This window comes from Pieris napi, chromosome 6 (genome assembly GCF_905475465.1).
Source record: "Pieris napi chromosome 6, ilPieNapi1.2, whole genome shotgun sequence".
Lineage (NCBI taxonomy): Eukaryota > Metazoa > Arthropoda > Insecta > Lepidoptera > Pieridae > Pieris > Pieris napi.
In genome coordinates this window covers 671,922-699,110 of record NC_062239.1, presented here as the reverse complement: position 1 = coordinate 699,110, position 27,189 = coordinate 671,922, and the positions used below count along the sequence as shown (strand labels likewise).

The window sequence follows — 27,189 nt, the reverse complement described above, 5'->3', positions numbered from 1 at the left end:
ATCACAGTCGAATGGAGAGCTCAATCATTTCGTCCTTCGTTCGCTTACAGGAACAATTTAAATTATAGGAGTGTTACTTAGACACTGCAGACGCTTCATGCAACTACGTGATTATGTCAATATTATGAAATAGATCTAGCAGAATTAATGTAATTGCGGGCTTTAACAAGTATTAAACGTTAGTTATTACCCTGGAAAGTGACCAACTCAATAAAACACAACAGTCGTTATTTTGAGACACGTAACCATTCATGCGACGCTTGAATGTCTTAGAAATCTAAAATAATCTTCTATCATGCAATACCGGGTTCTCGTGCAAACATTCGGGCCCATGGACCGTGTCCTTCGATCATTTATTCGTTTTCTAAAGCACTATTATCTCTATTCTCAATGATTCTTTATTGTCGTTGACAAGAGGCTAGCGACTGGTTTTCTGCCGTACAGTGATCGCTGCAATCTGCGTTCTGTGGTCAGTCGGATTATAAACGGCGTTGAGGGCGCTAGCACGTTACTTTAACGCGGGAACTACGAAAAAGTGGTGTATCAACTTTTTGTTGTGCCTTACTGTGAGTGTAAACGTGATTTTGTGTTAACCCGGATATTAAGGATACAGGTATTTATGACATAAATATAACTTTTCTTTTAATATAAGTTTTTTAATAGATTATTTAGCTTTATTAAAACTAGTTTTCCAAGTGGCTATAAACCAGGAACTCGCTGCTTATTTTGTAAATAGAATGCATAGGTTTTGAAATAGATTACCGCCAGTTTTTGGATACATGAAGAAAAATATCATTGGATAAGTAATCTAAATATACCGAAACAATGAAAAACTGGTTTTAATTCATGTTTATTTCTTCGTACCTAATCTAAATTTACCTTAGTGTGACAACATTTAAAGGTAGTCCATGCGAAGCCAGGTTACTATTTAGTTGAGTTATAAGCTGAGATACACAGATTTGTGACCGTGAAATCAAAGACCAAAGCTTTTGAAAGTCATTTTTTAAACCGCGACTAATCGAGGAATAGGTCGTGAAAATATCTAAAAATAATGTACAACTATAAAAAGTACAACTTTAAGTCTAGATTATTTAAGTATAGTCTGTAATACAATTAATTCCAGGTATAAAATTTATTGGTTAAAAAAAGATATTAGAGAAATATGTACTTAGTTAATTATTATTATTATTATTATTATTATAATCTCATTATGGTTTTTATAAAATAAAAAAACTTAGACCGTACCTGTTAATTGGGTTAGAGGTACTCTATTCTTTTTTCGCATGTATTAAAATAATATTATGCAAACATTTCTTACAAAAATTTATTTGATTTTAAAATGCTTCACATTTTAAATTCCTCTCTTAATTTCTATCCCTTGTAAATAGATTCAACCTTTCGCCTTCTTTGTTCTTCTCATATCAATAGAGTCGTCTAATAAAAATTCCAATTCGCATTAATCAAGGCCAAGGAATCATAAAATCATTGATAGTTATGCTTTCTTGACCAAGAAATGTTTGAGCAGAAATTCTTCAACGATAAATGTTTATATATTTAAATTCGTGAACCAGGTTTCATTTTTATTTAGCGATCGTAAAGAATGTGGACATTATTCTCGACTCCAAGTGTTTAAACAATTGAACGATTTTCAGAAAGTTTACTAGGATGACTTGATTTTATTTACGTATTTATAAATAATAAATTATAAACTAAGGTGGATATAATTTTAAAATGTATTGATTTTCTCGTCATGTTTATTATTATCCACTATCACTTATCATGTCCACCACCGAATAATCTATTGGTATGCAATTCAAATGTACTTTGAAGTGAGCATTCTTGAAGAACAAAGGGTGTTAAAACAAGGAATGTTAAGATTATAAAATGATAAATTCTAGACGATAATATCTATCTATTGAAAGGTAAATTTGTATGGGTGTTTCTGTTTTATATATGCGTATCTAAAAATGTTACTTTTTTATGTTATTGCTACTGCATTTACAAAATGGATAAACGTTAAATCCCGTTTGAAAGTTTTCATATGTAGAGAAAACAGAAAAAAATTCTTTACATTAAAAACCAGTTGTACAAAAACCCTTCTAAATGATTTCATTGTCAGCTCAAAGTTCAAACAATTATCACAACAAAGAAAAATATAAATACGTGAGGCTGTTATCTCGATTTTTTCACTTCCGTTGTAACTAATTTGTATGGCATCTAGAGAATCTTTCATCCTTCTGCGTATTTAAATTCCTGGAGGCCATACAAATGCTACACAAGCCTAGTGAAAGGCCGGCTGAATTCTAATGAAAATTTACATAAAGTTATTTTTAACATAACCTAAAAAAAATGTTTTTATCACGAATTAACTTTTGAATTTAACTTTCCTTACGAATTTAATTATTTTTAATTTGGAAATGGCGAACAGTTTTATGAAACTAAAAATAAATAATTCTATAGGTTATAGGTTGGTGGACTCAGTTTCCGTACTTTGACTCATAATCGGTCCATTGTGCGTAAAATCCTGGCTAATTTAGCCAGCCTAGCTCCTTCCAGAAGCACAGAAGCGTCCTGGGCACTTCACAGGCTTCACGGAGCGACCTCACTGTTCCGAGGATTTCTGCATGATGTTTAGCATCGAACTCTGATGAGTGACTGATTCCTCTGCGCTGAAACAGCCTCTGCACAAGGGGCTTTCTGTCGCCCCTATTTACACGTATTAATAAAGCATATGATTAAAAATCGTGTGATTAAAAATAATATTAACGTGTCTATCTTGCCTAAGTTGAGATACATTATATATGATATAAAATTTATTTATACTTGTACAAACGTTGATTACAAATAACAAAAAACGATTACATAAAGGCTGTTATCTAATATCAAGGGGCGTTTAACAAACCTACCATACTGTAGCAAAAAGTTACTTGTGCAATCACAATTCTGTTTTAGGCACGTTATCATGACGAAAGTGAAACCACACCTTTGATCTTTGCGTCGAATTGGTTCATTGTTAAGCAAAAATATTCAAAGAAAACATCAAGTTTCATTGCTTTTATAAGTGCAATTGTCATATTTACGTTTTTCATTCATGTTCGATTAAAAAAGTAGTTTAAAAGTAATGTTTTGAAGGACTGTTAAGGATTGTGAGTGAATTAAACTTTACATGGTTTGTCTACAACGTATACAACTAACATTATTTTGAATTTTATTTTAAATTCCCAGTAGGTTTCTGATACCAATTTTAATGCGCATCGCATCGGTAATTTTTAGTTAACATTTGACGGAGAGCAGAGTTGTCTACGATTCAGAGATAAGTTTTAGTGCGTCCTGACACTATGTAGTGTTGTACGTCAAAGTTTTATGGATATTTTGAGTCAGGAAGTGCATTTCTCTCATTCTTACCTTAATACTACAAAATACTTATGTTTAAACAACTTCTATTCCCAAATCCAAAGGCCGATGTTGCAACTACGTGACGGTAGGATAACGTAGATATCGGCGCGTGCGTAATCACAACTGGTAGACGGAAATTTTCTTTAATAAAATATTTTTAACATGTCAGAAGTGAGTAATCAATGCAGCAGAACGAGCAGTGTTCCGCATCTTGGGTGCCGTTACCGGCTAACTGGTGCACCGACATGCTGCATGATCACGGATGCTGCACGCACTGACGCTTCATCTTTAGTAGTGAGGTTAATCACGTGCTTTAGGAAGATTAAGTATACAATTATTATAACTCGCAAAAGTCTCTTTAAAATCCTAATACTTCTATTAATGTTAAGTTCTAATAATAGATTAACACATTAGTGTTCTCCTCATTTTATAGATTACTATAAAATGAGGCCGTTCTGGAAACACATTATGTGTTAGATATATTTATTGATTGTGTAGCAACTAATTCTAGAAAATGTTGAAAGATAACATTTTGAATTATGAAACCTATTTGACTTCTTTATCTTTGTTTTCATTCAAATAATATATTTTTTACCTAATTCTTAATCCATTTTATGCTTCAAGCGTTCTTTTGTTGTAAATCATAGAATTTAGCAAGAAATTGACAAAGATAAAACGGATGGTGCGGAAATATTGCTTTTTACCGCTCTCTACGACTGCAGTCAAGGCGAACATAAACTGGAATTATTTTAATGCCATCTTAATATAGATTTAGATTTTTTTGTTGCCTCTTGACAAAAGGTTGTTCTGAAAACTTGATCCACTTTGCTCGTGTATGTGATGGTTTAATCGCAGAGAAGCTTCTATATCTAATATTATATCTGCTATCTATTTATGTCTATGTGTGTGTTAAGGCTCAATGGAGTACTGCTCACATTTCTGGTCTGGTTTTTCCAAATACCAGCTTCTTCCTTTTCTTAAGTGTTCTGAAGAATTGTTTGGGTTGATCCTCCTGCCTCGTTTCAAAGTTTAATAATCTCTATATGTATGTCATGTTTGCCTTTAAGTGCTTGTCACATTAAAAATTGTATTTTGTGTTTGTTTTTACCAATGTCTCAGTGTGCCAAGCGTTGGCAAGCTTTTTCTCAATAAAAAAAAAAAACCGTATGAGCCGTATCAATGCAAAATTTCATCAGCACTTTCTTTTGCGAACTAGTGAAATGTGGAATCGACTCCCGGTGGGGGTCTTCCCTCAAAGGTCGTCAACGCACCCACTCAAAATGGGTGTCCATGAGCTGCGATGACTGCCCATTATGGGCGTCCCATAGGCTAGTTTGCCCCCCTATTAAATATGAAAAATTTGTCCTAAAGTTGTATATTTTTTCTTCTTAGACGAGTTTTGCTATGTTACAGTAATACGTAATAGAGTTGCTGCATCTGACACAGGACAAGTCACGACGGCCAACCTCCAGTAATGGAGAGGCAGCAAAAGAATAAGAATACGTTGTAAATTCTCTCAAAGCATCGGAAACCCTACGGTGGAGAAGCGCTCACATTATTAAGACGCAATTATATTATTGTCTTGTTAAGAATAATTAATAAACACACTAAGTATACAACACGTGTCACTCCATTTATGACGAGTTACTTCCATAATTTTATGATGCGTGGAAAAATATGCATTCATTGAATGTTTATTACATTAAATGAATGCTAACAAATTCTGAAAATAACAAAATCAAACTATCGTAGATAGAAACGAGATGTGTACTGAACGACATTTGTACAAACTACGTTAGAAATTTGTATAATTAGTGTAAATGATGTCAATATTACTATATATACTATAGGCTACTTTAATATGTAATGTTTAACATACACATCTGTTATTTTTTTGCACTTTTCTCATACAATTGCTATGAAATGCTATTTATTTAAATATTTCATCGTTTGTGGATCATACGTATTAATCCATAGTAAGCCCAAAATACATAAACGAAGTACACAAATACTTGTTGAATAACCAGGTCATTTGACAAGAAATTCCTTCGGCGCACCTACTTTATGATTCTTGCTTTGTGAATCTGATTGAAAACCTGTCCTATTGGCTAGCAAATGGGTTATTCGAATGCTTATTAATGGATTTTAACGTTTACTAGGCATCGTAAAAAGATCTGAACTGACATCTTCGTAAAAGATCTGATCCTAGTGTTTCATACAAATATGTATTACATATTATTTATACATTTCGCAAATTCGCTTTAAATATGCACCCACTTAAAATAAAATAAATAATATTTTTAAGGACGTCTTATAGAGTATAGGTCTCCTCCAATAGGCTCCATCTCTCTCTGCCTTGAGCATTTTTAGAGTGAGTTAGTAAGAGAGAGAGAGCGTTAGAAAACGAATGTAAAAACTAGAAGAGTTGTGGTAGAATAAATCTATCTTTAATTTATGTATGTCTTTATTATTTTATGTGTTGGACTAGTGGCTTCAGCGTGCTACACACATTCCTGAGGTCTTAGGTTCGATCTCCGGCTTGGATTAATGGACTTACTTTCTATGTGCGCATCTAACATTCGCTCGAACGGTGAAGGAAAACATCGAAAAGAAACCGGCTTGCCTTAGACCCAAAAATACGACGGCGTGTGGCAGGCACAGGCGGCTGATCACTTACCTGTCTATTAGATTGACTTATTATCATGAAACAGATACAAAAATCTGAGGCCACTGATTTATTTATTTAACATTATGTTATGTACCCATAATTAAAAAAACATGATCCTTACGTGTTTATGTTCGTACAAAACGTTTTCAACGATTAAATTTCTATTAAGGAGCAAATAAACATCCTTATTTCACCAATTGAACCACAGATGTTGGCTGGGCAATTAATTTGAAATTTGATGTAAATAGAAGATGGTGTTGACACTATGATTTTTATGTAACCCATAATTCATAATTATGAATCAATTATCTTGAGTAACAGTACTCGCAAAATAAATATCGATTACAAATCGATTCGAATCGCTTGTAGCAACATTGATTATTTTAACACAGTGCGTTAATTTTATGGTTTGAGACAAAGTAAATTGTATTTCTAATCAGAGGTCAATAACCTAGTCTATCGAATGTACTACATCTGTTTCATGATACAGAGGAGTCTCTAACCCTCGAATGTCAAGGGAAATGCGAAAAAATTTGGGTCGTCGACTTTATAATTTAACTGCTGAAATTTCGACTTAGAGGCGCAATTTTGAAAGTGTATTTTTCGATTTATAGAGAATTTGAATAACAATTCAACTTTGGTTTTGTAGTATATATTTTTACATATTAAAAGGAATTACATATTAATGAAGTGAACTGTACTATTACGACTTACGGACCTCTACTTTTTGAAATTCGAGTTATTGAGTATAAATATGTATTATCAATACTTCGTACGGAAATAATATTTTGTTCGAGTTACAAAGTCTAAATAATTCGAGATACCACAAATTTAGGGGTTCATCAGAAGGAATTGCAATTTTTTTTCGACTTACTGAGGATTTACTTATTTATTTATTAAAACTTCGTTACCTTATACAAAAACATACTTTTTTTTTTACAACAAAAGCAGGTTAGTTACATAAGTTATTAGGCAACGGGCAGCCTTATCGCTAACAAGTGATTTCTTCCAGGCAGCCCTAATATGGAACAATAAAAAAAGAAACACCTACAGAGGGTAAAGTACAAGTACTTCTCGTACTTTACCCTCTGTAGGTTTCGTCTTAACGAGTTTCGAGTTATAGAGATTCCACTGTATTTTTTTATTCAAGGGCAATCAGTGTGGGCTGTGTCTTCATTTTCATAATACGCGATCTTCTTGCGATTCAATTCTGCTGGAATCGAACCGAATATATGCAGTATAAGTTAATAACTTTAATAAAATTGTGTACTTTATGTAGACTTGTGCTTTATGAAATACTGATGTAACGGATGAAATAAAGAGTGGGAATTATGATGGGAACTATTGTTTACGTCAAGGTCGTTTCCATCGGTAACACTGATCTAGTTTTTGATTCTGTATGAGATGCCGCAATGAGAAGATCCTATTTGGAGGATTACATGAATTCTGGTCCTTTATATATATAGGATTAAAAAATTAAGGATCCCTTGATATTTAATACATAAAAAAAATGTTTTAATTTGTCAAACACCACGACATAAGCATAAAACGTAATTATAATAATTTATTGCAAGAATATGGTACAAAAATGTGTAAGGTGGTACAATGGCGCGCAAACTTGTTTTTAAAGGAACATACAACATACAGAAGTTAAAAATTGGCGATAGCTAATGTTTTATTAATTATTAATTTCACTACGAATACTGAGTGTCCGTCAATATAGTGTCATTCTCAACACTCTCCATTCCAGAAATCCCGCGAGTGCGTTGCCGGCCTTCTAAATCGAGTCATCAACCCTCCGTCAGTTTGGCGCATCGTTTATATTTACGTAATTAATTCTACATGTAAATATAGCGAAAAGGCTAAACATTGTCTACTTTTTTGTATTTAATTCAATAGCGTACATATCCTCCGACTAAACCTATATTTGTATTTAAAACATGATCGCAATGAGGTCGGCAAATTTGACCTCCGCACTTGCCCAGATGGCCGGTGCCACGATATGATATCACTATTGTGTGCAATTGTTAAGTCAGATGAAGATTGTGAGCTATATAGGTACTAACCTGTACACAAAAAGTATTACATTATTTAAATAACTAGAGTTTTGCAGTGTTTTTCAGAGGTTTCACGACTGACCTCGATTGCTGAAGTAAACGAAGATTATTTAAGTTTAAGAAAACTTTATGGTAAAGATTAGTTACCTAACTTATAGAGGAAAAGACGAGAATTTGTTCGTCGTTTATTTTGATGCTACTTTTAATGGTCCAGTGAATAGGCTATCTCGCTCTTATAACTTAATTACAAACATTAATGAAAATATTGATGTGTTTTATAACAATCTACCAGCTTACCGTAACTTTGTTTTGCAGGCTCTTAATGTGGTTTAAGTTTTTATTTAGTTTTGTTTATTTCTATTATTGTTATTTTTTATCTTTTTAGTTTTAGTTATTATTATTATTATTATCTTTGTGATTGATATAGGTCTTGTTCCTTATAGAATTACTTGATAATTCCTAAACTGTCTTTCTTTAGACTGTATTAAGTTCTATTTCGACTTTATCTGAGCTATGGCCGTATATCTGAATTAATATTATTATTCCGAATTTATCATTCTATTAATCCGTTATCACGTTTAATATAAAGATTACAATTATATTTTGACATGGATTACAGTTGTTAAATGATAAAGATTTTTGATAAAAATATCTGTATTACAAACATTGATTAATTATTTTTTTATTAAATATTTCTCAAAAAGTAAAACCGCTTGGCAAAGTTACCAATACGTTTACCTTATTATACAAAGTTCTTATTAACGTGTGTCTGAGTGAATCGAGAAGATTTTCTTCATTTACTTGAAGAAGCTAAGGTATTATTCTTTTTAAGATTAACTTTTAGTTTTTACTTTATTATTTTATAGTCATCATCATGCTGACATGATCGTCAGTCATATAATGATCCCTGAGGCTGTGTTTTTACAATGTTAAAAAATGTCGTAATAAGCCGGGACTGTCCAGTATAAAGATAAATTACTATTGATATATGTTTCGTATTGTTGAGTAAAATAAATTTACACTGTCAAAATTTAATAAAAAACTAATATCTCTCTCTCTGGGGCGGTAACTCATGTCCGAGTATCGTGGTCAGCGATATAGTAAGATCTGTAATTTTCCTCCACCAATTGCGGCCCTGTTCTTCTATTACTACTGTGTATAATTTTGAGGACGACAAGTCTTTGACTTGATCAGTCCATCTCGTCGGCGAACGGCCACGCGATCCTTTGCCTTCGGTGTTGCCAATCACGGTGAGCTACAGTTTCTTAACTTCTAATGGCTTAAATCTTATGTAGATTTATTAGAAATGTTTTGACACACACAAATATAACACAGTAAACGCAACAAATTTATTAGTTATTACGTTCATACCTATTTTAAATAAATTAAAATACAGTAACGGTACATCGATTTCGGGCAATTCATTTCAAAATTATTCAGAGCAAAAAATTTAAATGGCGATTACAAACAGCTGTTTTGTGTATTTATTAGTCAAGAGTCGGACTGTACTCGATATACATATTGCGTTATACATTTATTGATATTAATGATAATAGGAATTGCATGTATTGCAATCTTTATTATAAAGAGAATTAAATTGTATTTTAGTTGTTAGAAACCAAGCTGGCCTGATTACAAAAATTCTTTCACAAATTAATGTTTCATTATCCCTGAGGCTGTGTTTTCACAATATTAAAAATATGTCGTGCCAAGCCGGGACTGTCCGCCAGTATAAAGATAAATGTCATATGTTTCGTATTGTTAAGTAAAATGAATCAGTGGCTCTACAACCTTTTTAGGTCTTGGCCTCAGATTTCTATATCTGTTTCATGATCATTTGTCAATCTAATAGGCACATGATTAGCTTCTATTCCAGACACACGCCGTCAATTTTTGGGGCAAGCCTGTTTTCTCACGATGTTTTCCTTCGCCGTTCGAACGAATTTTATATAGAAACAAAGTCCATTGGTGCACAGTCGGGGAACGAACCTCCGTGATTAAACCTACATAATTTTATAATATATAATTAATGTTGTAGTCTATGACAGCTTAAATGTATCTACGTCTTACAAGAGAATAAATATTCCTTTATTCAATATACAATTATGGTTTTCATTATTTAGTTTTCATTTCTTCAGCTGTGTAAAGATCAATCAGGCGTTATGTTGCAATTGTTTTTCACGATAATATTTAAACCAGTTAACTAAACGTAAGCAAACAAGTAGAGCAAAGGCATTGCATGTTTACATTTTTACCCTCCAGTGGACTTTTGACAAGCGGTCAATAGTTATTATAGCACTCTTCGGTCCAGTTCACAGAGGACATTGATTTGTTATTTGAATATCAAGTAGTTCAATGAATTTTAATCGAAACCTATAAATGGTAGAATAGATTCGTTAATTATGCATATGTTACAAAGACTAAAACATCTTTAGGAACTCTTTATGTTTTTAACAACAATTCAATTCATTCACATTTTTACAATACTTTGTTTTACTGTTGTTGTTTAATTAATGTTGCCCGTAAAACATTGCTAAGTAGCCCATCCTTAATAATAATAATTTATTTGCAAGAATACGGTACAACAATGTTATGGTGGTACAATCGAAAGTTTGCGTGGCGTGGAAGGCGTGCAAATTTGTCTTAAAAAGAATTTTAGATAGAAGTTATATATATATATTATGAGTCATATCAATCAGTCAATTCTTATATTATTTGTAGTGAGAAAATATCACTTTATTAAAATATTATTACGTTATCAAATTAATATTAATTGTAATGTTTCATGCAAATAATCATTAATATAATAATAAATTTTTCGAAAAGTAGTCTTGATGTTTTTGGTAAATTAGTATAAACATAACGTATGTCCTATAAAGCATAAAGTGATATATATATATATATGTGTATATAATATAATATATAATCATATATATATATATATATATATATATATGTATATATAAATATATATATGTGATTTTCATATAATTCGTACTCTCTCACTTTTCTCCATCAAGTATTTTAACGTATATTTGACTTATACAAGAAAAAAAAAATCAGTAAATTACTATTGCAATATGTCGTAACAATTGATTACAGATAGAACGTGTGGAATTCGTTTGTTTGCGGGAAACTCTTGTAATTACATCGAATACTTGTATCTTATGTAATGAACTGGATCTTTATCATGTAATTGATACAATACTATCTGTCTTTTGCTTCATAACTTTGATGAAGCGTACAAGAACATATAATGAAATCAATTGTTGTTCTATTTATAATAAAACGTTTTGAAATATTCAGTTTTCCGATTGAATTCCACCCAAGAGACAGTGTCTGACTACATAAAGAGCTTCCTTTGTTTAAATTTTAATAAAAAAGTATATAATTTGTGTTCTAGTCATTGTATTCAGTATTAATACTTGTTAGAGACGTATTTGGTCTATTCAAGATTTAGAACACAGTACAATGCTATTGTCTGAATAGTTATCCAATTTTAAACGAGAACATTTGAATACATTTGTCGTTTTTGATTTTATGATTAGTAGGTCAGTTATAATTCATAAAATACATTGGCTATGGTAGCGAAGTGTGGGATGCATCTAGAGTTTGTATTTTTTTACAAACTAACGTAGGGGCTACCGTGTGTACTGTGTGTTTTTTTCTAATGATTTTTAAAACTGGAATTGTATTGCTATTTACTAGTCGTTTAGATATTTCTTGTATTTAGTAATTTGTATTTATTAAAAAAGGTTTTTTCTATGACCAAGTTTTCTTTTCCCTACATATTGAGATCAGATTGCGGACGTAATTTATTAAAAGTAATATAAAATGTAGTTTAGTATAGGGTATCGCCTTAACAAACCTGTACATGTTATGGGCAAATGGAAAATCCTACTCGGAAAATTACTCTACATATATATCTACTATATAAAAATAAGTCGGGTTTTCCTTCCTGACGCTATAACTCCAAAACGAACGAACCGATTTCCACGGTTTTGCATTCGTTGGAAAGGTCTCGGGCTCCGAAAGGCTCTTCAACAGAAAAGCGGGATCACCAAACGAAATGTTACATAAAACGAAGCCATTTGGTGGCGAAACGGAGTTCGCCGAGTTTGCTAGTTTGTTATAAGAACGTATCCTCTAGACAAAATCGAAGCAAACCTAAGATTTATTATTATATATTTTAAAATAGATATATATAGCTATGTCGTTGCTAATGAGTAATTCCTTATTAACAGATCTTCAATGATCTGTTATCTGGCTCAGTGGGTCACTGAAGCCACAATAAAACCGGTTTTGAACCGCACTGTTTGTACAACGACTCATGCGCTCTCGTATTATGTAAATTGGGTTTCAAAGTTTGGTTATGTAGTGTTATTTAAAAAAAATCGATTTTTATTATATTTATTTATTAATTAAATCTAGCCAAAGCTTGTCACACTGATACATTGGTACAAGAAACATAAAATACAATATTTAATGTGACAAGCACTTATAGGCAAGCAACATACACGAAGAGATAAAAAGAAATTATAAAACTAAAGGATTTTTTTTGGATTGATTTTAAAGTGTGAAAGTAACTATTAATATCCAGACCTAGCTCGTTTATCTCAATCTAGATATCGGTGAGTATAAACGTCACTCACTAATTTGCTCATATTTTAGTATCTCATCGTATGGTTAATGACACGTACGTTCCAATACAATTAATGAATTGCAAATAATTAATGAAATGTGTACTTAATTATTTATTTTTTGTAAAGTTTATCAATTTTAACTAAATTTAGTTAAAAAAGGTTGCGGATGGAGTGCGCCTTATACACAATTCATTTTTGGTTAGTCGCTTCAAAATGACAACGAATCTTGTCAATGTCAAACTCACGGTCGATATGGAGAGTGGAGCGAGCAAGGCAACACTTACAAAGAACATAAATTACTTAAACGGGTAATACCAAATGCCGAAATTTGTTTCACAGTAATATATACATAATACAACGTAATACAGTTTATATTTCATATCACATTCAGGAAATGTAAAGTCAGTTCACCTGACTTGTATCCTGTTGTGTAATGCCTCATATACTACAAACTAATAATGGAGTGTCACCATGCACTGGAGTCAATAATCCTGACAAACAGAGTTACCCTTCCATGTAAAAGGACACAGTGGCTCTCTCTTCAATGATGCTGCCGAGCTTGCAAGGAGATGACTCTAACATAACATTGGTCGTAAAACCAATCGGAAATCCCACTACCTTGAACATCTGATCCAACCTTTAGGGCTCCGTCTGTTAACTTAGGTCTCGTAATGCAGACATGCCGTACTTATTTATGTATTCACATTTATGTGTTCTCTGTAGGACTTACGGCTCCGTAGGGTTGTTAGGTTCTTAGGTCTCTCACACTCTCATATATTTAGTTATCTAGTGCAGCTCTCTAATACATACTACGTACGTAACATAATCAATAAAGCTTTTTATAAATTTGACGATTATTTATATGATCCTGATCCTTGGGATTGATTTGCTCCAGTTCAAACAATTTATATGACTAAAAACTTGGCGATTAAAAACAGTGGCGGAGAGTTTTTTGCCACTTCTTCTTGCCCGCTCTACGCCCTTGAGTTGCGAACTGGTAGTAAATGTACATTTAGAATCAATTTAACATATTTTCTGTTGACGTTCATAAATGTGCTTGGTTACCTATATGAATAAAGTTATTTTCAGTACGAGTTTACAACAGTACAAACGTCAAGTTAAACTCTTTATAAATTAAATAAATAGTGACTTTACTACATAATTAAAGTTACTATTTAACCATTAATTATAGTAATAAGCTTAGGATTGCAATAATAGTCTCAAGGACCTAATTACACAGATTAACATGCTCGCTAGAAAGTGACAAATTTATCTATGGTTTTTCCCGCCAAGTAGAAAATGTCATTAGCCGCATGATTACAGTCTTCAAAGCTGATATAATGAAAGTATAATTATATATCGTTCTTAAATATTACAAAACACTTTCCAATGTTTACACGTAAGTTATCTGTAACTTTTCCTTCGTAGAATAAATTGTATATAATTATCTACATAGTTTTGCAATGACATAACCTAACTACCACAGAATATCTATTTTCGAATGACTTTATTTCTTCAAAATTACTGTTTTAAAAGAAAAATAAATGATTACATAGATAAACAATTTATATGAAATAGAAAACGTAAAGAAAAGAAAATTGAAATTGTTTATTTAATGGGAAATTTAACATTAAAGAAACGACAGTTAATACTTTATATTTTAAAGAAAAAACTAACTGACCAATCCAATTTAGGATATTAAAAACTATGTATGTTATGGGGGGCGGGGGGCCATAAGGGGTTGGGAAACAATGTTGTAATGATTAGCACTGGGCCCTTGCTCTGTAACTTTCAAATTTCAATAGGGAAAGCGATACCGATCCCGTAATTTTTATACAATAATAATACTATTTTTCTTACAATATTGCATTTTACGGGTGAAAGGCCTGGTGCCTATGATAGGAGTATAGAAGCCCTGTGGTAACAGGTCACCAGCCTTACATCGCGGACAGAAAAAATACAAAAACATGACTAAAAACTATGATTAAAATAAAGTAATAAACAAAATTAATCTAAAGCAAATTGTGGGTGTGTGAATATGTGTACCTAAGGGTGTGTGAATTTAATTTGTGTGACAGAATTTAATTTAAAGTCAAATGGCTATGGATAACAGAGTTTCTGTCATTCATCAAGGCTTTTTAAAAATTTAACAACGAGATGTAAGTTCGATGTAGTACTCACAATATCCGTAGCGCTCATGTCCCAACCTTGGGAACGCGAGCAACTATACTTACTTATTGAGATCAGGATTGCTGTCGTTTCCCTATTGGAAGCTGTAAGTAAAGGCTCGGGTATGATAAGAATAAAATAGAAACGCAGTTGGGCTCTGTTTTTATTAATACAATTTGTACTACACAGTTACAATTTGTAGTCCCTAAAAAGCTTTGTGTATGAGCATGAGTGAAAATTACACATTGTATAAGTGACAATCATTCAATCTATTTTTAAAGTTGATCGTAGGCCACAATGGCCATTCAAATCTAGTTCTCTTTGCTAATATTAGACACAAGTCACGTCAGGAGAATACAGCTCCAGCCCGTCCAACCAGTTGTGATTACCATATTGCAGACAACGAAATAGCAATTAGAAAAAATTAAAATGTTTTGTAACAAATAAAATAATTATGTAAAACTAGTGCTAGTGAACGTTAAGTCTTAAGTCTAAACCTAAGCAGTGGTAAATGAAAAAATAGAACACAATAACAGTCTTCTCCTTAATAGAGACTTAGTCGTGTTATTGGACACTTTATGTTAAATATCCTTTTTAGTAAATTAGGTTAGACTAAATTTACCTATTAATTTAGGTTAGATCGTAATGTTCCATGATGTTTCAGTAAAGTTCTAAATTTATATTTACTACAAAACAAGGAGAACTGGCAATAAACTCTCCGCCACTTTTTAATTGTATGTAATTAATTGTATAGGACTCGGATTGTTTACAAACTTTCACTAGTTAGTTAAACTACCACTGTGTCTCATTTTGATACAATGTTAATTGTCCCATACCCTACTTACTATTACGTCATGCCCCACTTTGAGTATATAAATATAATAAACTTTGCTCACAAGCATCAAACACATCTCACGTCATCATAATTCTGTCTCCATTAAATGTATGTATTTATTTGTGCCTCTTTCAAGAATTTCTGGTAAGAGTCGAACTCACTGCCAGCCCTACAAGTCTTTAGATTTTATATAAATCGTCACAAATTAACATAGACTGAAATCAATGAACAAATTCGTTCTTAATGTGTGTGTTGTATCGGAATTTTATTAAAAATACATAATAAATATATGTTTCTGTTCACTGATTTGTAATATCTAACTTAATTGGCATAATCGTTCGTGGAATCAATAAAAACGATACGAACTCATAAATAAAGCAACGATTCAAAACATAATTATATTTTTTCACGATAACGCTTTTACCTCAGACAGTTTAATTATAGTTATTTAGAATTTATATATTCTTTTGTTGAATGGGTAAATTAATGTCAATCAATAATAGAATTTCAGAATATTAAACAACGGAAAGTTGCGTACCTGGGCCACGAGTTGCGCCATCACCGATACCTCCTTCAATTAATTATAATGGGTAAAATCCAGGGTAAACGGCGCGTTGGTAAAGGATAAACGCTTGTAGAGAAAAAAAATCAAAAACTCCGGCGCCGCACTTGCGAGCCTTCTGGCCACGTGAGTGGCCATGGGCGGAGGTATCACTCATAGCATCAGATGCGCCTCCTGCCCGTTTACGTAAAAAGTACGACGTGACAAAAATTTAACAATTTAAAACGTAAATCTTTTCAACACCCAAGATGAGTTTTAATAATTTAATAAGTATTATAAGGTATCTTATTGGTTTTCTGCCCACACCCCGGAACTCTTTTACTATACAGTGGCAATGATAGAACCCATCAAGGAATTTACATTTTTTCTCAAGTAAGATTAAGTAATAATTACAATGTTTGAGTGCTAAGTTTTTCCGTCCTTATACGAATCCCAAGAACGGACGCAATATAGCGTGATCGGAGAGAAAATAGAAGACATGCATATTTATACTTGCCTTTCTCTCGACAATTATTCTGACTTACTGGAAATATGTCTGCACAATGAATCTTTATTTATCAATTTGAATTCGGAAATAATTATTCTCATAGACTACTTTTTCTCTAATTCTTAACATTCCTGTCTTTAGCCACGATCTTCATAACAAGTATTTTAATATTTTGTCGTTCTTATTTGAATTATTTTATTATTACACGACATTCACGTAGAAGAAAATGGTACTTGAAAAGAGGCTTAAACGAAGAGCAACTTAGTTGCAATATGTAAATATGATTTTAAAGCTATTAATTTTAATTTCAAATGATTGTACATATATTAAATCACATTTAATCTTTTGTACTTTTAAATGTCTAAGTGTTAAAATGTGGAAATATTATTAAAATATTGTCTGATCTTAGTTATCTCTTTAATGGTTTATCTAGTTGATAACTTTAGTATACGTGGAGATGAAATATCATTAAAGTCCCACGTAAATCGATGTTTTAATCGAATTAAATTTCGTAAATTGTCCAAGAAAATTATCATGTTCAGTCGAGTGTGAAGGCTCTACGCTCGATCGGTTGATGTACGAACAAACCTTTTACACGCCAATAAATCAAATAATTTCATTATACACATACTTTCTGAGCAACTGTTAATGTAAACGCAAGAAGTATAAGAATTAAAAAAATAACTAGTTAACTAAATACTTTTAATAGGTCAATCAATATTCGTAATTGATGGCATCGATAACTAATCTATAGTAATTATTAACGTTATTATCAGTAATTTAAGGGTTGGTATTGACCTAAATTATCCGATTTTGTTTAAATGTATTATTAAATTTATAGCTACAAAATCTAAAATATAAACAATATTCTTAAATAAATATCCTATGGTAATAATAAACATCCCAACGAAACAATTAATACTAATTTCACAGTTGCAATATGTGGATAAAGATATTTTATTATAAAATAAATATCATACGCTACATTGTATTGTTTTATTATTTTATGCTTACTTTACGTAAATGTGTGTTTACTGTTTACATTTGATGTATCAATAAGTCTCGGTCAATACCCGCAAACAATCGATTGGTATTCTAAACACATTATTATGATCATTATTTTTATTGCAAATTACTTTTGAGCTATCGACAATAACATTGTGTCAAATTTATGGTCTAGAATATATATGTATATATATATTTGGAATACATGTGTCTTTACTAAGACATTATTGATAATTACGATCTAGCTAAACATAAGACTAATAATAATTCAAGTCTAACTTAATTTACGTTAGTAAAGTGTCCAATAACCCTACTTACAGTCTCTATTAAAGGGAAGACACTCTGTTCTTGTGTTCTATTTTTTTTCACTTACCACTTAAGACTAGAGTGCACTAACACTAATTCACTAGTTCATATTATGGTTTGGTGTCAAGGAGTTGAATAGCCTCGACATTCTCGTGATGGCTCCAGCAGTCTTTTTTATTATTGTGGCGACGTCGTCTACATTAAGGTTCCGATGGAGGTCGTTATTGCGAATACTCCCTGCATTGACTATTCCCCTGAGCACTTTGTTTGTTTAGAATATAAGAAATATATTTCTGCGTTTGTTTTGAAAACAGACAAAATCTTTTAAGCTTTGAAGATACTTTATAAACAATTTAATATTGGAACATATGTATATACTTTAGCTCGCGTTGGACACGATAAAAGCCGCGTGCGTCTGTTTGTATGAACGCGATAAACTCAAAAACTACCAATCGGAAATCGTAATTCCAATAGGTAAATACGTACGATTTGATTACATGGTTGATTATTATTTTTTTAAATTTTGTGAAATTAATATAACAATTATTCTTGAAGAGGTCACAAAAAATCTGGTAATAGACGAACACTTGTCTTGTCCTTTAGAGAAAGTTGTTATATAAATAAAGAATGTATTATGTTAAATTAATATTTGATTTGAAAGCGTGGATAGGCTATTATGTGTAGATTAAAACATTTACATTGTATTGGGTTTATATGGAATCATGTCTAGCATTTATTGATGACATGTGAGTCGTGACATGTCACATAATGACCCATAATTGAAGCATTTGCTTTAGTTCAATACCCTTTGCTGACCCTACAAATTTATGGGGTTTATTCTGTTGTGAATTTAAGTTATTTCAGTTTAAATTAGAAACTGTAGCGATAAAATATAATTGAAAAAAAAAGTGTATTTTGCTTCATAAGATCTACTTTTAATAAACTAATTCAATTTCATCTCATCATTCTTACTATAAATTATCATCATATGTATAAATATACCCAGAAGGGTGTGTGTTAGTAAAATGATTCGATAATGGTTTAGATGAATTAAATGATTTTAGTTTTTTTTAAAGTTTGTAACTGTATTTAAGAGATAATATAATAAGATTTTTCCTTTAGTTGTGTTCGCTAGATTATTGAATTTAATCAGACAAACTTTTCAGCTTCAAGTCAATAAAACTTATAAACATATAATTTCAAACATTGTAAAGTTAACCGTAGTAAAAGAATCGGTCCCTGGTCATTTATTTTATTTGTCGAATAAAAATTATAAAGCCAATAACCTCACGATACCAATTATATAAGAACTTTCTTTGTTCGATTATAGTACCAATGTAGGGTTCATGTTTTGTTTGTTTTTGAACTAATATCATAATTTATTATTCACAGCTTTGTATATACGACGATAGTTTATAATTACATAATTGTCCTTTAATTATAATACCTCCATTAATCAGTTTGTTCGGTTGTGTTTTAGTTCAGGGTTTGATACCCTTCAAGGAAATATTTATAATAAAAGCATTATGACGATGAATGTATTTTTGAAATCCAACGAAGGTTTTTGAGGATTTTCCTTACAACGAATTCTCTTTATAATATTGCAAATGTTTTGTTATTTGTTTCAGATGATATGGATGTTGGCGAGTGATTAAAATCGTGAGTATTAATTAATGTATCTAAGATATTAAAAAAGTAAAATTAAATCAGTTTAATATATATTTGTATATTAGATGGTATAGTCAATAAAACAATAATAATTCTTCCTTTTCTTAACCTTAAAAAAGGTTGATTTGTTAGTAAATACTTCTCAGCGGGGTGAGTAATGTTTGCGGTCCGGCGCACGCGCACGCCACGCTTTCACGATACATTCATCTCGACAATGCCATGTGTACTACTTATTTATTTTATGGTCTATATAAATGTTATTTCTTTAAAATTTGGTATGTATATAATGTAATATGTTATATATTTTATTCCAATGTTGTTTTGTCAAGGAATAAATACCTAATATATGACTATGATTAATCGTATGATGTCCCCTGCACATTTTCTTTATTGGCAAGTATAATTATTAAGTGGACATTTACAAAAGACTAAATATCCCTTAATACTACCTAAATCTATTCTTAGAAAGCGCGATGACGGACTATTAAAAATCTCTCTTAGCAATTACGACTGGTAATTTAGATATAGAACCCGGATATTAATGGACACGACTCAAACTCACGATTATCATGTAGTGTATTTGAAAATGTAAATTAATACACAACAATTAATCGTTTGATTCACGATCCCTTAAGCATATATCTTTTGTATGTATTAAACCCATTAAGCGAGAATTAAATATTTATTAAGCGTGTTTTGAAGCAACGGTTTGAAATGAACAAAGTCTGTACAAAGTCAATATATTCCAGCAAAATTAATTTATTACCTTATTGGCCGTATTCCCTTGGGATTTTTACCACTTTTAATAATAAGGCGAAGTTTTAAGGCCTCATGCGTCATAACAAATTGAGATTCAGATCACTAACGGTTCTTATTGATATATTTGCCTAAATTCCATTCCCGTGCTGTATGAATGTTCCTTTGTCCTTATCGTGGTTATTATTTAATATAAACAACGTTATAATGCTTTATTTATTTTTTTAGTCTTAGCTCGATTCTAAGACAAACAAGAGGAGGCCGACATAGTTTTTTTTTTATACAGAACAGGGGGCAGGATTCTCAGCTGGTCATTCATCACTTGACATACCGCCGCCTATGGACACTCAATGCCACATGGGCTCGAGAATGCGTTGCCGCCCTATTAAGAATTAGTACGCTCTTATCCTGAAGGACTCTAAATCGAATTTGTTGGTTATTTGAGGGTTTTACATATCAAAGAGGTGTTTCGGTAGCAATTTATTCAGGTACCTAAGAGTATCTTTGTAATTGATAATAGGTCAATAGTCTTAAGGACGTAAGGGAAAGTGGTTTGGAATGGTCTTAATAAGGAAATGGTCGTTTGCGTTCGTTACCCAACTCGCTATAAGTATGTCAAGCAGCAAGGTTTTTATGGTATAGGCTATGTAAATAATGTTTTCCTTTTCATTATACGATTTTTGTTTGACATGTTGTGTAATTTATTTATTGGTAGAAATATTTTCTTTGAACCGAGGATACAAATGAAGTATTTCAGTGATTCAGGCGCTGTTACCGTTTAAAGATAGCGTTTTTTTATAGAATTCGATTAAATAGTTTTGTTAATAATCGATGATGTGTCAGGAACAATCCACAAGTCAGTAGCTAAAGAATACTGATGATTGAAAATAAGGACCTGGCGACATTTAATACTAATTATGTCAAGAAGCTCCTAACTCACGCCTTACAGCTGAAATGGGAATGGGCAGGCCATATTGTAAGGTGTATAGACAAAAAAGGGACCTCCAGGAAAAAGAAACATAGGAAGACCGCAAAAGCGATGGGCTGAGGACATCGTAAAGGTTTCTGGGGAGAAATTGACCGAGGAAGCAAAGAAGACACTTCCAAATGGAAAGTTCATATGGGGGCTTTTACGCAAAAGGGGTCCATACAGAAAACGAACTAATGGAAATAACTAATGTAGACTAAGTGTATAATAACAAAACTAACACTCATCTGATTATTTTATTCAAATGGAGATGGGCGTTATACAAATGTCAAATGGTCTAAGAGAATAACCGAATGGACTGGTCCAAAAGGAACAAGGGCAGACCAATAGAGCGATGGGCCGACGGGATCTAAAGGGTAGCTGGAAGAAATTAGATGACGATAGCACAAAATAAACTAGCGTGGAACATGTTGCAGGAAACCTTCTCCCGGATAGGGGCCGCATTTATTGTAATAAATTTTGTATTTATATCTATTTTTGTTAAATGTATGTTAATAAGGTGTGGATGAATAAAGGCTTATTATTATTATTATTATTTTATTTATGCCCAAAAAGAATATCCGATTTTTATAAATGGTTATAGTAAATCTTTTATTTTGAGCTTCAAAAGTAGTTCAAATTCGTTTTCTCAATGCAACCTTGTTCCAATAGTTTTACATAACCGTGCGAATAATCGGTTAATTGTTCGACTCTCACTTTGTAAATTATTATTATTAGGAAGTTTCACGAAATTGTTGTAATAATTGTCAATTGATAGATTTAAAGTAATTGATAACAATTTTCAATTGAACTATAAGCATGGTGAAACTTATATATGTATATTTATTTGATCACTTGTCAAGTGTTAAATACAGTGTGAGTTTTATGGCTAAAATGTTTAACACAAAAATCCTATCTGTAGGTACAGTAGATACTTTGCTGTTAAATTGGTCTGATTCATTATATATTTTCTATGCTAAATTTTCCTCAAGTTTTAGGACTTTTTAAGGGTGAGATTCAGGAACTATTCAGCACCAAGACTGACTCCCGTATGTCGACAATGTATTGGATTCGAGATTCGGGAGTCGTAGGAAAACCGTAGGGTCTCGAGCATTAGCGCTGTTACTCGGTAGCAAATAAACAAATATATATATATTTAAATAACAACCTTAACTAATTGCAACTTTACTTGATGATGGAAGATAGTGAATTGTCGGAGAAGGGTGATGTTATGTTGTCCGCCGTTCCACATCTGAGCGTTTTAAGGCAGTTTCTGCCGCGCACTACCACTATGTGGAACCAGCCCATTGAAGTATTTTCGAACCAATTCGACTTAGGGTCCTTCAAGAAAAGAGCTACCAATTCTTCAAAGGCTGGCAACACACTCGAGTGCCCTCTGGCATTGAGAGAGTCCATGGGCGGTGGTTTCACTTAACATCAGATGAGCCTCCTGCCCGTCTGCCTCCTATTACATAAAAAAAATATATTTAATGAGTTTTGGAGTAATTAGGATAGGAACAAATAATTTAATGAACTACTTTTTGTAACAGTTAAGAACGTAAATATAGATATTTGAAATTCGCGAATAAGAGATAAAATATATTTATGCTTAATTAACATGTTTAGTCAATAATGATATTTACCAAATGACGTAGAGGATATGTTACCCGGCTACCTAACGATGTATTTAACCGTACAAGCGTAATGAAAAAGTTTTCTTAATGCAAGATGAACAACAAAACCTACAAGTTATTAATTTTAAAAGCCTACATGCCAACCTGTTGTTGCCCTAGTATTGGCCTAGTGGCTTCAGCGTGCGACTCTCATTTCTGAGGTCGTAGGTTCGATCCCTGGCTGTGCACCAATGGACTATCTTTCTATGTGCGCATTTTACATTCGCTCGAACGGTGAAGGAAAACATCGCGAGGAAACCGACATGTCTTACCAAACGTCGATGGCGTGTGTCAGGTACTGGAGGCTGATCACCTACTTGCCTATTAGATTTAAAAATGATCATGAAACATCTTCAGAAATCTAAGGCCCAGAACTAAATAGGATGTAGCGCCACTGATTTACATGCCAACCTGGTCAAACCAATATTTTGGGTTTCACATAAAATATTAATTGACGTAAAAAGTGATGCAATTCGTACCAGACACTGTAATTCGATACACGTACGCCCACAAATACAAATTAAACATAAATGCGGACTGATTCAGTGTATTATCAGTATTTCGGAATAGTTGATAACCTGTAAAAATACCTACATAACAACAGTATGTAAATTTTAAATGACTAATTTATTGTCAGTAACACCATGTCATAGAAATATTTGGTTGTGTTTGAATATGTTCTGATTAGATCGTTGTTTTTATTTTAGTAGTTTGTATGAATAATGATACACGAACTATACAAACAAATGAATAACTTATTACCTATGGTTGTTCACCTCAGTCTGACCACAGACTGCCTAACGTCGGCCTTGGCCAGAAAACCTTTCGAAAACATTCTACAATAACATATATTATGTTGCTTACGTTTATTTATTTCCTATTCCTGTACCTAACATAAATTATATACTCCAACAACAAAAAAATACTAAAACTATAACCAAAGATATAATATATATACAAAGATTCAAATATTAGGAGGAAAAAATCATTTAAATTAATAAATACGTAATTTACCTGATTCTGCTGATATGTAAATGTGATGTGTGATGATGTGCTCATGATGTAGGTGATTAAGCGCTATAGATATTTTTAATTCTTTTAAGCATAATCCGCGATATCTTAAACAAGTCAAGGTTTAAATAGTGGTCGTTTTATGTCCGGGCTGCGCGATACAAAACTGAGTGTTTTTGCATAGTTGGTATTTTCATTGTAGTGTTTAATATTAAACTCTAGTTTTCTAGAGACTCTGGTTTTTGCGCAAATCTATAAATTTAAATGGTTCATTAACGATGAGATTATAAATTATCGTCTGGCATAACACGAATGCAATATTTAAGATAAGATCAAGTGTTACGCTCCGATGACCACAAATTACATTATCATTTTCACTTTTCTTGAACTAAACGAAAGTGTTCATGTTAAAAAATTCATACAGCGTAATTATAATGTGGTAATTTTTTCACTTTCATAGAGATGCCGATTTCAAAACTTTATTATGTAAGTAAATGTTGACGTCCTATTGAAAATTTTCATAAGCAAGGGAGGACTAAATTATCGGACAAATGTAGAAAATCTTACTTAAAAGTGAAGCCTCGAAATCATATTTGGGCAATACTTTGCGAAATTTGAAGAATTGTCCGTCTAAATTTAACTTAACGCAATTATTGAAACATTGTTTGTTATGAAAAGTGTTTTTATATACATCGAACAAAACCGTTTGGTGTTTACTGAGAATCACAGCGGGTGGTCAGAAGTTTTTGTCGCTTGCAATATTTACGCAATTTGCACTCTCAATTTGATGTAGGATTATAGCTATAATATAAATTTAATTACCACAAATGCAATGCAAACAAACGTGGAAAGTGCACGTAAAATGTAAAGGATTGGTGCTTTTGAAATGTGGTTCCCGAGGCGGATGTTAGTACTGGATCTATCGAGCAACCCACGCTTTTTCACAATAATACCAGTATTTTTTGTTCATTACCATTTTCACCCTAAATTAGGAATTATTTTTCACTTTTTAGTTTGATGTGCTTTAAAAGCGTGTGTTCTAGTTTTTTTAAACTATTATTTATTAAGTTTAAGTGTTGTGTGTTTATGGTATCTCCACGTAATATATTTTTTTTAGTAATCATAACAATCAAATATACAGCATTTACAATTTTCTTAACCTACATTGTAATTATAAAAATATTTAAAAATTAATATAAAATAATATTAAAACAAACTTTAAAAGTTTGGTCCCTGTGGCAGTGTACCTTTATGTTTGCTTGCTTTTTATGCTGGCAGAATTCCCTCGTGTGATTGAGATGAATGAAGATGAATTATTGTGATACTTATTCGTTGAGCGAGAAAAGGACCAGCTCGCGGGTCACCAGTACTATCTACCAGGCGCCAACTTATTTATTTATTAACCTAAAATAATAATAATTTATTGAGCTATTAAGTCTATGCTGTAGGTACCTAGAATCATAACTGAAAGCGCAAAATGATACATAATTGTATCATACCGTTTGAGTTAGTACGCGCTCCGTTGAACTCGGTAATTACTGACATGTTTTGATGAGATGAAAACGGTAGATTTTAATGATTTTCTTGATGTTTACCCTTTGGTATGTACCTAAAAGTTTGTATTTTATTTTAGATTATGTTTGGTAATGGTATAATTTTGAGTTACTTGTAATTTTATTTTTCATTTATTTATTAATTGTTGCCTGACGCTTTTCAGCGATGAGGCCGCCCTTTGGATTCATAATAATTTATATTTTTATTATTTTTAATGTAACTTAGTTTTAATAAAACATAGGATATAAATTTCATTATTTAAAAAATTAGATTGTTAATAAATAGCAAGAAATGCATGAAAATGTTTTTTATGTAATACGAGGCAGGAGGTTCACTTGATGTTAAGTGATACCGCCGCCCATGAACGCTCACATTGCCAGAAGGCTCGCAAGTGCGTTGCCGGCCTGTTAAGAATTGCTACGCTTTTCTTGAAGGACCCTAAGTCGAATTGATTCAGAAATACTTCAGTGTGCAGCTGGTTTTTAAACTTTTAACCAAGAGCAAAAATCAATCAATCAATCTCACGACCTTACTCACTTCAATCAGCTATTGAATGTATCTCCTTTCGTGGTAAACTGCATTTAAAAGGGCTTGAACATTTTAACTAAGGCTTACAGTACGATTATGAGTAAGTTGGCATTTAGTAATATTTGCAACCAGCTCCAGGATATTAAAGCTAACCTTTAATACGAGATTGCTAAACATTTCATAAGTACGAGTAGTTGCATCAGTGTACGACTGTACTCGTGGATCGTGCTTTGTATACGGAGAGGGACAGTCGCGCATAAAACAATTATTAACATACTAGCTGTCTCCGTAAACTTCGTTTCGCCTTAATATGAGTTTTATGTTTAGCCTTTTAGTACCTACATACCAACATATGGAACATTTTGCTAGAGACTGCGCTTTTCCGCAATAAAAACTGGTTTTAGGTTTTTCCGGTTTTTAGAGTTGTTTTTAGTGTTGGCCTAGTGGCTTCACGACTCTCATACCTGTGGTCGTAGGTTCAATTTCCGGCTATGCACCAACGGACTTTCTTTCTATGTGCAAGGTAGGTGTAAAAGGCGTGTGTCAGGCACAGGAGGCTGATCAACTACTTGCCTATGGCAAATGATCATGAATATGATCCAGAAATCTGAGGCCCAGACCTAAAAAGGTAGTAGCGCCTCGCAGCTTTTTTTTTTAAAGACAATTACTCGAATTGGTCTAGCCGTCAAACAAGCAAAGATTTTATAGAAAATAAAAATGCACAAACGAAATATTCCTGATCCGTAATGTACAAAGGGTAACTAACTATAACTATGTTAGTGTATGTAACTTTACTATATATAGGCCCCCTTTTTTCTTTAAAATGACAATCTTATTGTTATAGCTTATAGTTACAATTATAGCTTCATAACAACATTAAAACCAATATTTTATTCATTAAAAA

At 32.2% G+C, this 27,189-nt stretch overlaps 1 protein-coding gene across 1 annotated transcript in view; it reads left to right on the top strand.

Annotated features, from left to right (window-relative positions):
• The first annotated feature begins 421 nt into the window (after nt 1-421).
• The window catches only part of LOC125050313 (mucin-5AC), a 47,571-nt gene continuing 20,803 nt past the window's right edge, over nt 422-27,189 (top strand). Inside the window, exons 1-2 of the mRNA XM_047650061.1 lie at nt 422-613; nt 19,757-19,787. The gene's annotated coding sequence lies outside the window, so the exon portion shown is untranslated. The remainder of the gene's footprint in view (nt 614-19,756; nt 19,788-27,189) is intronic.